General features: G+C 31.3%; 1 protein-coding gene across 3 annotated transcripts in view; it reads right to left on the reverse strand.

The window, feature by feature from the left end:
• LOC141452377 (neuroligin-4, X-linked-like) overlaps window positions 1–15417 on the reverse strand; it is a 673353-nt gene that overhangs the window by 242028 nt on the left and 415908 nt on the right. For 2 of the 3 annotated variants that reach the window (XM_074124455.1, XM_074124453.1), the window contains exon 1: window positions 8689–8887. The exons of the other annotated variant lie outside the window; for it this stretch is intronic. The gene's annotated coding sequence lies outside the window, so the exon portion shown is untranslated. Of the gene's footprint in view, window positions 1–8688; window positions 8888–15417 lie in introns of those variants that run through there. 3 annotated transcript variants of the gene reach the window in all.

A 15417-nucleotide genomic window follows, 5' to 3' on the forward strand; every position in this document is an offset into this window, starting at 1 on the left:
CCTCACGAATATTTCGGTAAGACGAATTCAAGACTGAAATATTGTTTTAAATCCTCCGTGATTCAAATTTAAACAGTAGCCGACTCTAAATTTGTCTTTTTCTAATTTAACATGCATGTATATGTGACAACTTCAGAATAAAGGGCACATTAAAGAGAAATCAGAAGAATAATTTGGAATAGAGTTAAAATAAAGTACCTATTTATACGAAGATATAATATACATTTTATCACAATTATAACTATTATGAATGAACTGGCCAGCATAAGGGTATGTGACATCTAATAAATTCTTAAAAAATATTAATGAAAATTAATGCGGTAAAATTACTTAAATAATATCAATGAAGTATTAATGAAATGTTGGGTACTTGCTGATTTGTGTACCTTTTGGCGTTTAATCAACCCTTATACTTATCTTTTTAAACTGTAAGTTTTTTTTAAGGAGATTTTTGTACCTTTTGGATAGATTTTCCTTTTTGTCTATTAGCAAAGTTACGTCTGCTTTACAGATTTTTTTAAAATTGGAATAAGCTATTCTATCATTATAACCTGATAAGGTGTTAAATCGAAACCGTAACTACCACTGGAGAAATCTTTTTAAAGAATGGTTATAGTTGCGGTCCCCAAACCATCCTCAATAACCATTTTTTTGAGAAAGCGTTTTGAATAAAATAGGAAGGTATTTGTACGTAAATAGCAAAATTAAACTGCGATTTCAGTACTTCCTTTTAAGAGGAGCAAGAAAAATAAACTGCGATTACGGTACTTCTCCCTAAAAGGAAAAGATTTTGAATCGAACGACAATTCATTGATGTAAATCGGTTCACTCATTGATAATTTTAACGATTGCAGTACTTCCTCTTAGTAGAAGTAAGAGCATGATGGCACTTCACAGCCACGTAGAGGAGCTTTAATCACTTCTTCGTGCTAAATTTTATCAAAATCGGACTAAGCTTTGTAGAAATATTGGTAATAATAGTTTTAGAAAGGGCCTTATTTGGGTGGGGCGAACTCCCCTCCTTATGAGGCATAGCGTCGAGACTTTTAAAGTGCAAATCTGTACAAAATTTCGATTCGAATGACACTTCATTCATGAAAATCGGTTCACGTGTCGATAATTTGAAACGATTGCTATATTTCCCCTTAACAAGTGTAAGAGCAGATCGTCGCTTTATTGTTAGGTAGGGGAGCCCTATCCCTATCATCCTACCAAATTTTATCAAAATCGGGCCAAGATTTACAGAGTAATTAGTAATAATAATTTTGGAGGGGGCCTTACATAAAGGGGGCTAACTCCTCTCCCATTCGATGTACAGGGCCGAGACCCCCAAAAGGCACATCTACATAAAATTCCGAATCGAATGACACCTCATTGATGAAAATCGGTTCACGCGTTTAGGCGCTACGTTGTTTCCAAAAAAGGTAACAAGAACAACAACAAGAACAAGAACATTTTTTGAAAAAGCCGTTTTTGCTCATTTTCGGCAACTTTTTTCTCGAAACCTATTAGATCTGGGTGGTTGCAAAAAAATTACAGTTATAAAGGATGGTTTGGAGTAAGATTTAAAGAAAATTTGGGAATTTTATCTTTTATAGAAAAATAGAAAAAAATTGTCAAAGTTGGGTGTTTTTCAACGTTACACTTTTTCGTGCAGTTTTTGATGGTCAACCCTTATACAACTGTCCTACCGGACAGTTTTAATTTAGCAGCAGTGTTCTAATTTAAGCCAGTAACTCGAAACCCACCAAGTTTTGGCCAAATATAACAGTAACCAATAAAATTTATATGTTTCTATAGTTACTTTCTCTCTATTTTCAAAATCATTGGCCTTCTAACATTAAAATTAACTCAAACGTCAGAAAAAAAAGATGTTATCCAGTTAGATATTAATTTCGGCATTCTTCAACTTCTTCATAAAAAAAATCTAGCTAATTGTAGATTCTTGAATGATGGGGGACCTATTTCCTTTTACATCTGATTATCTCTGGAGACTGTAAAAGTGACTGAGGTCAAATGGCAGGAGGGTCAAAAAAGGACTGTAAAAGGACCTAGCCAAAGGGGAATTCTCTCAGCAATAAAACCCCTTCTAACAACCAATCTTAGTTTATCACAATGCGAGATTATACCAGTTAAAGAAGCTCTTTTTTTTATTCGAAAAGTTGTTTTTAGGAAAGGAGAGAGAAAAAAGACTCGAACCCCTTCAAGAACAAAAATTTGCGACGATCTCGCCTTTTTTTAAACCTGCTAGAAATTAAAACTGTCCGGTATAAGGGTTGATCGTCAAAAACTGCACGAAAAAACGTAAGGTTCAAAAACACCCAACTTTCACATTTTTTTTTTCTCTTTTTCTATAAAAGATAAAATTCCCAAATTTTCTTTATAATGTAGGGCAAATCTTCGTTTAATAAGTGTAATTTTTTTCTCAATAACATAGATTAATTAGTTTTCGAGAAAAACTATTCCAAAAATGTGCAAAAACAGCACTTTCAAAAATTATTCTTGTTCTTGTTGTAACCTTTTTTTGTAATCTACGTAGCGCCTAAATGCGCGAACCAATTTCCATGAATGAGGTATCATTCGATTCGGATATCTATATTCATCTAAAACAGGGGTCCTCCCCCAAACTACTGCCCGCGGGCCACAAGCGGCCGCCTGAGGGCATTTATCCGGCCCCCACCGCACTTCCACAGAAGAGGCACCTTTTTCATTGGTGGTCAGTGAGAGGAGCACATCCGCATCCTGGAGTAATGGAGTATAGTACTAGTTCCGGTGACGCGGGACGCACACCTTACGGCTCCGGAAGCAGGGTGAAATAGCAGCAGAAGTAGGAAGAAAGACAAAGCACTATAACTAAAGCGGATATTGACCATCTCATTAGCCAAAAGCAGGTCCATAGTTCCCATTGAAATATTGGGCAGTTTGTTGATTTAAATATACTTGTTCTTCAATTTAAAAATTGTATTTGTTCCTGTTTCGTTTTGTGCTTTAAAATAAGATATGTGCAATGTGCATAGGGATTAGTTCAGTTTTTTTTTTTTTTTATAGTCCGGCCCTCCAACGGTCTGAGGGGCAGTGAACTGGCCCCCTGGGTAAAAAGTTTATAGACCCCTGATCTACAGGCATGCAATAAATAGTTCGATTTTGACTTTAAAAAAAGACGATCCCGTTTATTAGGGCACAAACAAAGCTCACTTTTTAACACTCCCAAACAGTGTACCTTCAACGGAACTTCAAAATCAAAAATCTAAACAATTGTAGTGATACTTCTAAGGAGGGAGGGGTAACAGAAAGTTGAGGAGAAATTTCTGACAATAATAGATAAACTAGTGCATATTTCCTGGTACATGCAGAGATTTACTATTAATTTCCGTTCCATATTTTATCAATAAAATTAAGAATATCGTTGAATGAACGAGCCAACGATCAGACTTTCTAGTTAGGTTCATTAAAATTTCCATCTTATACAAGTATTGCGAACAGGTGATTATTGGCAACATAAATTTACATATAACCACTACATAGTGTAATTCTACGATATCTTTACAGTTTTGCACAGTTTAACATTGAACTTCATATGAGAAACTGTATTAGCAGAGTTATTGAATTAAATGCAAATTAGCAGTTTAATTCAGTTTAAATTGGAGTAAATTGCTTTAAAGGTAAAGTAAATTTGAATAGTGCCAACTTTTTAGGAAGAATATCGCACTCTGGTGAAAAAGATAACACAACATCGCGCCTCGAAAAGACAACTAATATTTCTAGATTCACATTTTTTTTGTATATCCAGTTATTACGCTTAAAAAAAAAAACTTCTGGGGAAGTGATTAGCAGCTAAGTGATGAGCATACTGGAATCCCACACGGAGTTTATAGTATCTTTCAAGAGGAATATCTCTATGTAAAATCAGGTAATGCAGTATTTAATATTTTCTCTTTATCTCCACCACTAAAATATAGATGGCAGTAACTTACTTCTTACATTAATAACCCTTTCAGCTTTTACCTTGAAATTGTTTGTCCAAACATATTTCTTTATTATTTCATAAAAATCACCCGAATGGTTTTAAATGAAAATTTTTTTTATCCATAACTGCGTGGTCACGGAAAGGAGATTTGGCAGTCAACTGAGGACGGTTTAACATTTTTGGGAAGAAGCAATATCACATGTAACAGTTTATCTAGCAGCAGTGGTGTAAGAAGGCGGTTGAAAATTTCTTTTCTAAATTATTAAAAAGCCACCAGAGTGCGATATTCTTCCTAAAAAGTTGCACTATTCAAATTTACTTTACCTTTAAAGCAATTTACTCCAATTTAAACTGAATTAAACTGCTAATTTGCATTTAATTCAATAACTCTGCTAATATAGTTTCTCATATGAAGTTAAAGCCAAAAAGGAAGTTAGCTAACTCTTAAAATGTTATTCTCGAAAATTTTTTGGTACTCTTGAAATAAAAGTAACATATTCAATATAATTATTAAATTTTTGTAGCAAAATAGATGGTTACATATTTAAATAATAGAGTAATAGTGAGTAAGTGTGGTATTAAAACTGGGAAAGCTACTTCTATAAAGGATGGCTGAGGCAATCAATAAAAGATGGGAGAGGCTGTGTGCAGCCAAACCAGATAAAACAAAAATCTTTTTAATGAATAGTTAAACATGCGAGAAAAAGTATTTCCTTTAGAGCCATTGATGTTGTAATTTATACTTTATCACTTTAATCATAAATTCAATATAACTTGAATTGATTTATGCCCTCACTCCTTTTACTGTTGACATTACAAAACTTAAAAAAAAAAAAATGGAATTTTTAATCAATTTAAACTTTTGATTCTTACAGCAACATTTTTATTTTTATTTTAGTAACATTTCTAATGCTTTAATTCACCTATTAATAGTGATATTATTTTGTTGATCTAGTGTAATACATGCTTCGAGTTTAGGATAATTTCAATTTTATGCGCCCAATAATACCTTATTCTACGAATTTATTTCACTATAAGTTGACTTTTTAAGGCTTCATTATTGCGTTATTTCTCAAGCTTATATAAAAGATAGCAGAGCAGCACTTCTAAATTTTTTAACAATAAGATTATAAATAAAACGATATACAATCAATTAATACAAAAAATAACATTTAACATGACTCCTTTAGTTTGCCTAGTTGGACTAAGCTTTAATACATATTTACCGCGAGTCCTCAACAAAGAGAAAGATTCATTTGTTAGATTTATCCTGTCTGGTCGGCGCACTGATAAATGAGGAATAATTCCAACACGATAAGAGATCAGATAATTTGCTTCCCTTTTAGACAAGTTCGCCACATATTTACCAGACAATATTGCGATGTAAATGGAATGGCACACTGCTAGAAAGATAAGACCCTTTTTGAGCATTCTTCAATCAAAGTTCCTATCACTAGCGGAATTGTAAAAGGTGTGATTGACCACGTACAATTGATTGCGTTAGAGATACCTAGTTACGAGTTAGTAAATGTACTTCTTTCCGTCATGAACTAATCGTGGAGTAGAAGTGTACCAAATTAAATTTGTTTTGTTTTTTTTACAATAGATTTTAGAAATAGAATAACAGGGAATCGTTTAAAAGAAACTCGCTTAGTATCTTTATTGCTGGCAAAGAAAACTTCAGGAATTCAAAGAGGAATTGTGATAATTGTAAAACTTCCTCGCAACCAGTAGACCAGGTTGAGGAGGAGGTAACACAGTCACCCTCATGACTCAAGCAAATTGTTAAACATAAACATTAAAGCAATCATAAAAGATTTTAATTGAAAATTAACAGGTCTTTTAGAAGAATTATACATTGTTATATTGGTGGTAATAGAGTTGAGTTCTTCTTATTCAAAATTAAGGAAAATGATGTGCAAGTTTTGGGCAAGCTGTTGTTCAATCAGCGTTAAGTTAGTGGGGTGTAATGTATCGCATACAAGTAACTAATTAAGAGTGCTTCTTATAACCATTTCCGCGTTCATTTATCTTACATTCACGTTAAAAGTCCTTCAGCCAAATCACTTGCAGGTCTTGACAAAGATTCACGCCTAAAAAGACAAAGTCAAAGCTCATTGCAGCGTAAAGTAATCCGTGAGATTACTGAATGAGAAAAATGTATTTTCTTCATGTTAAATTCTCTTTTCTTTAACGGTTTAAATCAACTTAATTTAGTAGAAACTTCATTCATTGCCGGAATGCTCGCTCGTGATAGTGCTGTAATCAATTTCGATTCAAAAAACGTAATAAATTGACGTTTCGTAAGGTGCATTAATTTTGATGAATTCATATCTAAATAACAATTTTATTTCTCCAATTCTACATTTATCTTATATCTTTATTTATCAAATAATGAAAAGTAACAAACTTGTTATTTCATCAAGTTGAATTTCATATGGCATATTGTGATAAAGTTAATCCGGTAACAATAGCTTTTCATCAAAGTTTGATTAAAAACAAACAGATTTTCACTTATTAAAGATGAAAAAGCCACACCAATTTTAATATGTGAAAATTTAAATAATCTTTTTAGTTGCCATAGCATTGGTTAAGTAAAATTTTTTATGCGTTTCTGGAAAGGAAAACATGAGCATAAAAAAGGTTTCTTTTGAATTCCCTCTCAATATTTTTTTAATTAAATTAATAAACTGGCGAAAATCGAGTAGCCGAACGAGTATCCAGTGTACGCCAGTGTTCACAGCTCATTTTTGGAAGCAGACTAAAAATATGGTCTCGGTGCCCAAAAATTTAGTACGATTGTTTTCCCCTAAAATACAACCATTTTATCCACTATCTTCCCAGCATATTGTTCTCAAATTTCGAAATGTAAATAAAATAACAGGATATCCACCAGGTCAGGAGTGTGACTATCTGAATTCACAAGCACATTTTCACCATTGGAGTTCAATATTCCTGATATTATGTACTTATTCTTAATATTGTAAATAATGTTTATCATATAAATTAAGTATGATTTGCAATTTTTGCTTTGTTTGCCAATATTCCAAAATAATATAAATGAATACCTTATATAAGTCACATTCATAAGTTAAAAGCGTAATTATGAACAATAAAACTCACATCCTACTTTAAATTCTATGAAACTAAATTAATAAGATTGAATAGTATTCCAGGAACGTGTAATTCCATAATGTTATCTATGTGAAATTAACATTCATTTTGTGCATTGGTTTCAGTTATGGGTCATATTATTAGATTAATTTTTGCATCTGTTATTTATGTAAAACAAAGTTACCAGTATGTAATATTTTGATGGGGTGTAATGTAAATAAAAATTTGAAAACAAATAGAGGCATTTGAGTCATAATTTCCTGCCTTTTTTATCGCTAGACCCCAATACCCAAGATAATTATCTTATTTCCTTCTTAAATGTTTCCTGTGCCTCTTCATATGTCAAAATAATTCGCTCGCCCGACTTTCTCATCAGCTTATCTTTCTTTCCTGTTTTTTGGTCCGAATTAATAATCAAATAATGCAATTAGGAAAAAATCTTAAAAGAAATCAAATTACATGATATTGTGCCAATGAAATACATGTAACAATTGTGCAGAAGCAATAATAAGATGCTGGAAAAAAAAAAAACGTAGGTTGTGATAGCTGCTGCAAGCAAGCAAAGGCCTGTACCTTCTTGTACTACTCTCTTCTCCAGCAAATCTCCGGTAAGGCGTCCATCTAATCTCCTAATTTCGTCGTACTGTCTCTAAAGCTGTCGTAATCATCTTCGTTTTCTATCAGCAGGGCAGCATTTAGTACATAGCTCTACTCTTCATCCATACTACAAATTCACTTTCATTTTAATTATTTTTTGCTTGACGTTGTAGTTTTTGTTCTCTTTTAATTAATAGTTTTTATTTTGTCAATTAACCTAATGATTCAAACTAAAATCTTCCACAGCCAAAATTTCAATTTTCCAGTTATTGTAATTTTTAAACCATTATTGTGGAGATAAATATTTATTGCAGAATTCCTCGGTTACTGGCGTAATCAAGATTTAAAAGAAATTATATGGGTAAATGTAAACGGATGATCAAAAAAGGGACTACAGCTTTGATTTCTATGAAAAAAAAACCATTTTTAAAAATTTATGAGGAAGGTGGACTACGAATGCGAACAGTAGGACGTATTTCCAAGATAAACAAGTACAAAAACCAAATGCAATTGGTATAAATGTAAAAATGTTCTTTTAGTCTATTTTCATTTCAACTATTAATGACTTTTCATACAATTTCATTTAGGATATTTAAATATCCCATTTCACTAATAAATGCTTTATTAATTCTAACGAAAAAAAAGTCTGTAATTAAAAAGTCAAACTGTTTAGTGTTAAAAGAATACTTTCCACGCTTTTCTATTTAGACAATTTTGGAATAAATTAATTTAAAAATAAAAAGTAGTCAAATTGACATGATTTGCAGGTAGTTTTCTTTTTTCATGTCGAACCATTTGTTAAAAGATGCTGTTTCAGCAATTAAAATAACTACCACTTTCTATACAAACTTTTGTAGTGCTAGTGCAGTAGAAAAACGTAATAAAAGATTATAAGGTTATAAGAAATAAATTTAATTAAAAAAGCAATTGTCCCTGGTACTTAAAAATGAACATAAAAAACTATATGAATATTAATAAAAATTATGCTAATAAAATTAAAGAAAACTTACTTATCGAGTTGCTGGCGCTATTTTCTTCTTTTTCATCGAGTTTTAGAAACTGGATAAGCTTGGCAAAAGGTAAATCCAGAAGAACATAATTTATGATTAACTTAGTTTTCCAGCGATCAGTGTACAGTGGAAGAAGTTTTAGCTTCATAGCAGCTGAATATAGAGCACAATAAAACATACACCGCCATAAACAGCAAGCAAGCGCGTGACGTGACAGGTTCTAAAACTAGTACAAACAGAAAAGCGCGGGTAAATAAGAGAGGGGGAGGTCCAAGCCCCCATCAACACACACACACAGAGCAACGAATAAAACGAGACCAAGCCGATCAACAGAAATACTGCACTAGTAATAAAATGCAGTATGCAGTTACCAGAGCTATGAAATAAATCATAATTCATTTATTGAAATAAATAACTAAATAAAAACCACGATATTGGCCAATATCGTGTTAGGAAGAAGAAAATAATTAAGCCATCAAAATTTATTTAAGATACGTAACAATTCACTAATTAAATCAGAAAATATTTAATATCACCGATACCAATTATAAATTTTGGTATCACTTGGTGATAAATTCATATTTTAGTACTAACTTCAATCGTTCAAATACTACTTTTATAGTTTAGGTACAGAAATTAAATCATATATGGGCCATCGTCTTTATCACGATGGTATTACGATGAAGAAAGAATTTGCTAATCCAATCAACTTGCTCCACTTCAACAACAAGACATTTCAAAACAAGGAGAATGCAATCGTAATGATCAATTTTATTTGTGTTAGGTGTTAGAAACAACTAAAGAGAAAATAACATGCAGGAACTCAAAATGGAAGTGAAAACTAATGGGAATTTTCAAGTAAGTTCAGCGAATGTTGTATATTTTGTTTGCTGAGTACAGAAAGCGACCACAACTTCATTTATAATTCAACTGAGTTGTTATTTTGAGTTGAAAACTCCTGAGGGGCAGAAATCGCCAGGCAGGAGTCTGGCCACAGTGGAACTTGTTCAAGCTAACCAACCAAATAGGTATATTCGGCCATACATGGCAAAAATATCAGCTTAACCTCTTAATTCCTGATGTGAACTCCGTGGGCGCCAGCGGCAATTATTGCCGTAAGTATGCCATGGAGTTCTGGAATTCATTGCGCTAAAGTATTGTGAGACCTCTAGACAGTGTAAAATTATTATTCATTATTATGGGAGAAATTCTCTTGAATAGAGGGTGTTGTTTTGTCAGAATAAGATGAAGCTGCAGCGCTAGAGTGCGAACGGCTTAACATAGTTTAAACAATGAAGCTAGTGTGGTTAACGATGGCAATAGAAGTGATGCAAAAGTTTTTGATAAAATATTGGTTTGGAGTTTTATTTATACAGCCGTTGTTAAGCCCAAACTTGAAGGCATAGCGTCACTTTTAGAGTGCGCTGGATCATTCTTTAAGTACAGAATATTGCAGAATTTAACCTTGCACTGTTACATTTCTGGTGAGAAATGTAATTTTAATCGCGAATAAGATTTAAAATTATTTGGAGAGAGGGGACCTTTAGTAACTCCTATTCATAGTAATAGAGAAATCTTCGAAAATTTAAGAAGCACATTGTGCTTCTTGAGTGTCTAATCCAGTGATTCTCAACTTTTTTTTTGTCGCGGCACACTTTTAACACTTTCAAAATTTGGCGTTACACTAACAACAAGAAAAGTTTAAAAGTATCTTACTTATCCATATTACTCTAGGTAAAATATGTAGTTTATGCTTATTTTCAACATAAAATAAAATAAAATGTACTACAAAAATAACAGTATCTGTTTATTAAGGGATTAATTACAAGTTAATAATAAGAATATTAAATTTCTAAAATTTGGCGACACACTTCAAAACTTTCGCGGCACGCAACTGATAATCAATATCATTAAAAATTATATGAGCAAATGGAATTTAAAACTGCTTAAGACCAAAGTTTCAGAAAGGAGGAATGGCTGCCAGAAATGAAACTTTGGGAAATTAGTGATTGAGAAGGTTAACCAAAATAAATATTTAGGTATAAGATAATTTGCAAAGTTTTTCTTTTGATCTCACTGGATTGAAAAGTTAAATAAAGATCCAGTAGGCTTAATTTGCAGGATGAAAACAATTTACTAATAGTCTCAAAGCTTATACAAAATAAAAATAAAAAATGCAGGTTTTTTCAAATCAACTAGAGTTTTCAATTAAAGTACGGAAGTCAGATTTGTGAAGCAGAAAGATGTGAGCAGCTAGAAACTAGTCATTCTTTTTTTTTTTTTTTAATTAAAGAACTATTTGACGCTTTTGATAACTTAAAAATTACAAATTACTAATTAGCTAATTACAAATTACAGCCCTTCTGGACGTATGGAACTGAGCAATGTGGATGCAATGCGAAATATATAGAACCACTAATAACCAGCTAATTAAAAGTTAATTTCTGAAGTGATTAATGAACTTCAGTTTCTGTCTAAGGTAAGAAATCTTCACTGCAATAATTTGTCCAACTCTCATAGGATATAAAAAAAAAATAAATAAAAAAAATTATGCTAATGATAAACCAGTTCATCTGCTTAAAAAGTCATTAGAAAGAGATGAACTTTATTTACATTACAGAGTATTGCATTAACTGGGAAGGGATTGCATTCTATACAATTAACAAGAGCTTGAAGATGTCTCATTTTGTAGTTAGATGATATTGAAAAAAAAAGGAAGATCGGACATGAAGTTTTATCTCATGGAGCTCTTTTATTTTAGTTAAACGGTAAAAGATAGACAACGTTATCAATTTTTGTTCGATTGCAAATGTGAAAGCAACAAAATCAAACTGGAAAACAGATTCCGAGTGCAATTCAATTTGTCCGTAATACTTCAGTAAGTACCTAATGAAAATATACAATATCTTCATAGTTCAATATTTGACAAAGTATTCTATTTTATTCTTCTTTATATCAGTAAATTGAAAAATTTATTTTTTTTACGGATAGAACAAATAAAGATTAAAAAATAGTTTTAATAAAAATTTGTAAAAATTGCTATTAATAAAAAGAATTAATAAATAATAATTGTTCGTAATTATAAATATTAAAAATGTTCGGCTAAAAAAAATGTCAAAAATGTCTTTCACGAAACTGCAACATCTCCTACATCCCTGAAACGGTCATAATGAAATTAATAGCGGTGCTTCTGCATGAAAAAATTTAAGACATAAAAATATAACCGCGGTTTTTAGAAATTAGCCCCTAAGAGCTAATCATATTCTGTCTTCGAAATTGTTTAACCAATCGCTATAACTTTACCCAAATTAAAAACTTTAAATGACACCAATATTATTTTTAGAGGAATCTGGATAATCTAAAAGTTAGGCTTTGTTATGAGCATTTCTGAATATTGGCACAAGTACTGTTGATTCCTATAGTCATTCTAGAACAATTTTTTCTATACCAGTAATTGGGTAGTTAGTTAAACCTGCATTCATATAAGTATACTTATAAAATAATAAGATGCAAAAATAAAAGAAAAACGATATAAAATAATTTGATAATTCATTAACTGCAATAAAAGATAAAATACTATTGCTCCTTTAAATTTGTAAAATATTAAAGTGTTTAGTTTATACCGCAAAAGAAAGTAGAGTTGTGATTCAGATTGGATTTTTTTCTGAATAATGCGAAAAAAAAAATACTTAAATTCAATTATCAGGACATTCTATACGTTCTGGTAGTATTCACCACTCGAACAACTGAGATTTCATCAGTGCCAACAGCATGATTTTTATCTCTTGATATAACTTCACACCAGAAATTACAAATTTCAATTGAGAACTCTTTCTAAGGCTTTAGGAGAACCAACTTACCTTAAATCCTATTGCTATTCTCTTTGATTAATTCATTTCTGTCTTGTATTTCTTTAGCAAGATGAATTATTACGTTCAATTAAATAAGTAAAATTAAATTAATAATGTTTAATTACGTGAGAGAGTTTTCGAAACTCGTATTCACTAAATTAATATTTTCTAATTCATATGTAATAAGAAGCATAATTTTAATTACAGAATGAATAAAACATAAATCTAGATTTCACACTCTAGCTTTATTTAAAAAAAGTATTATTAAATGCTAGGTAATAAAAGTGAAAAAATAACTTGCATCCATCTTGAATTGTTGCGATACTTTCATGCTTAAAAAACCCTCTTAACGTAACGGCAGTACTACCTTTTTTAAATCTTTAAATAACAGTATTCATGATCTTTACAGCTGAAAATCTTAGACTTAACATTTAAACGCACTTTTGTGTGAACAAAGGACATTACATTTTTCAAACAATATCTGATTTTTTCAGCAATAATTTCTAATGAAGTTTCTCATGATTTTAGCTAGAACTGGTTCCAACTTTCAAAAAAATTATCCAAAATGTATTTCGGCTTTTTTAATGGACCTATGTAGTTTTAAAAAAGAATTCCCTCATTTTAAAGTGAATTTATAACTTTTTCTAATATTTGTTCTCCTCCTAGTTCTATTTTTAAGTAACTTTCTGAGAGCAATTTCCGCGCTTCATCTGCAAGCACGTCACCATCAATAGAACCATACAGATTATCCTTTTTTAAACATTATCACTCGATCCAGCTATTTCTCGAAGAAATATTAAGTATGATTTCGGTATTAGGAATACAGTATTAACAAAAACAAAACGAAACTAGAAGGTTAAATTGAAAAAGAGCAAATGGTACAGATTTTCGTTTTGGAGACTTACTTTCCTTCCTGTGCACTGCCCGAAAAATTTTAGCCAGTCTTTTAATTCGTCCGTTATCTAAGACTAAGATCTTATTTAAAAAATTAAATTTTACAATTTTTTTTATTTATTTTTTTTGTAATTTACAATCTGTATAAATATATACAATAAGTATATAGGAGAGAGGAGAGATAGGAGAATAATGATGTTTAGTTCTTCAGATTGTAAGGAAGTCGCGGGGCCACTGGCGATTCAGTCGGCGAGGATTGTGAGGGATGTCATAGGAGACGAGAGACTACAAGAGGATTTGAGCAAGTAACATAGAGAGAGCAGTTTAGAACTTTTGATATTTAGTCTTGGCGTGTTGGTCTAGGAAGGGAATGTTGAGGGTTGTTATACATTTTATAAGCTAGTTCGTAATTGAGGTACTGGGTTCGATTCCCGGATTTTATTCAATTATTAATATGAGAAATTTATAGTAAAGTACGTTTGCTAGTCACCACTGTCTAATTGGTAGCTGGACGTAAAGCCCGTTTGAAATACAGGCATCACTTCACTTTTTACTGATCAAATTGTACAGCGATGTTCAAGCAAGTATTCCCAATCTAATAAAATCCGTTAAATCCAAATTGTCTCTACTAAAATGAATTTTCTTCTTTTTATGCTAATTGTCAATAAACCATTTCCGCGCACATTAGTAGAAAAATTACGATTTGGTTAAGAGGTAAATAATTAACTGACACTCTATTAGTGTCAAATCCTACTATTCAGATGGTTGTTCTAAAAAAAAATGACAAAATCCAGCGCACTGCTGCAAATGGAAGCTTCTCCAAGACACAAACCATTTTCTGCTTTTTAAAATTATTTATTTTTATTACAATTTTATTTTCTACAATAATTTGAATCGACGGTTACTAATTAGTTTTCAGTAGAGAGCAATTTCTTTTCGACCCACTTGTCAGAGTGATTCCATTTCAACTAATGAGTTGTAAATATCTGAATAGGAAATTAGTATGCTTAGAGATGATCTGGTGGCTGTCTGAGAGAAGGTTAGCTTAAGTAGCATGCATGTGCATGTAAATTACCTCTGTGGATAATGAGTGTGCAAGGCATTTGCATGTTTTAGAACAACTTCGAACACCAGAAGAACATCGAAATCCCTGAAGAAGTGGTTGGCTGATTAAATGAATTTATTTTCCAGCATAATTACTGCTGGTACGGTGTCCTCCATTAACTCTGGGGGAGCAGCAAATATTAAGAATTCATCGCTGCACAAGTATAAAGAGAGGTCCTTGTGTAACCTAACTGCCTGGATTTACTTTAAATCGGCTTATATCACAGCTTATAATGGATAAATATTTTATGATCTCTTTAAAGTAGCTTCCTAATCTTCATATTTTGATAATCATAATACTGGCTCTCCAGGTACTGGAATAACAAATACCCATATAAATTATATCCTTTAAGGATTTAAGAGAGAACAAAATATTTTATAGCATATTCATTTTCAGGAAATTTCAAAATTATAATTTTATAAATGCAGAATCTAACCTTTTAGCCCATTGAAAACATTAATGTTCATTGCCTTATCGTAAGCGTAAATTCATTAGTTTTCAATTATTTAAAGTTTCATTTTCCCCAAATTCCTGCTTCAGATGCTGGCAAATTTATTTCAATGGAAATCAAAAATTCTAGGGTTTTATTACTAAAAAGTTCATTAGATAATTTTTTTTTTAACTAATCATAAATAATTTATTTTGTGGGTCTCCAGCAAAGCTTTAAATATTATTGGATTTTTATTTAAACATAATTTCAATCAATTTAAGAGAATCTAAAATTATTATAAAAACATTTCCAAGATAAATCTATTTTCCCTAAGATTTTTAAGCCCCTGAAATTCTAAACATCATGAAAAACAATTATCTAATCGTAAAAAAAATCGGACCGTTGCAAAGATTTTACTATTAATAATTAAATATGAAAACTATTGTAAT

This window comes from Rhodnius prolixus, unplaced genomic scaffold, assembly GCF_049639745.1.
Source record: "Rhodnius prolixus isolate KJV_2025 unplaced genomic scaffold, Rpr scaffold_3, whole genome shotgun sequence".
NCBI classification, from domain to species: domain Eukaryota; kingdom Metazoa; phylum Arthropoda; class Insecta; order Hemiptera; family Reduviidae; genus Rhodnius; species Rhodnius prolixus.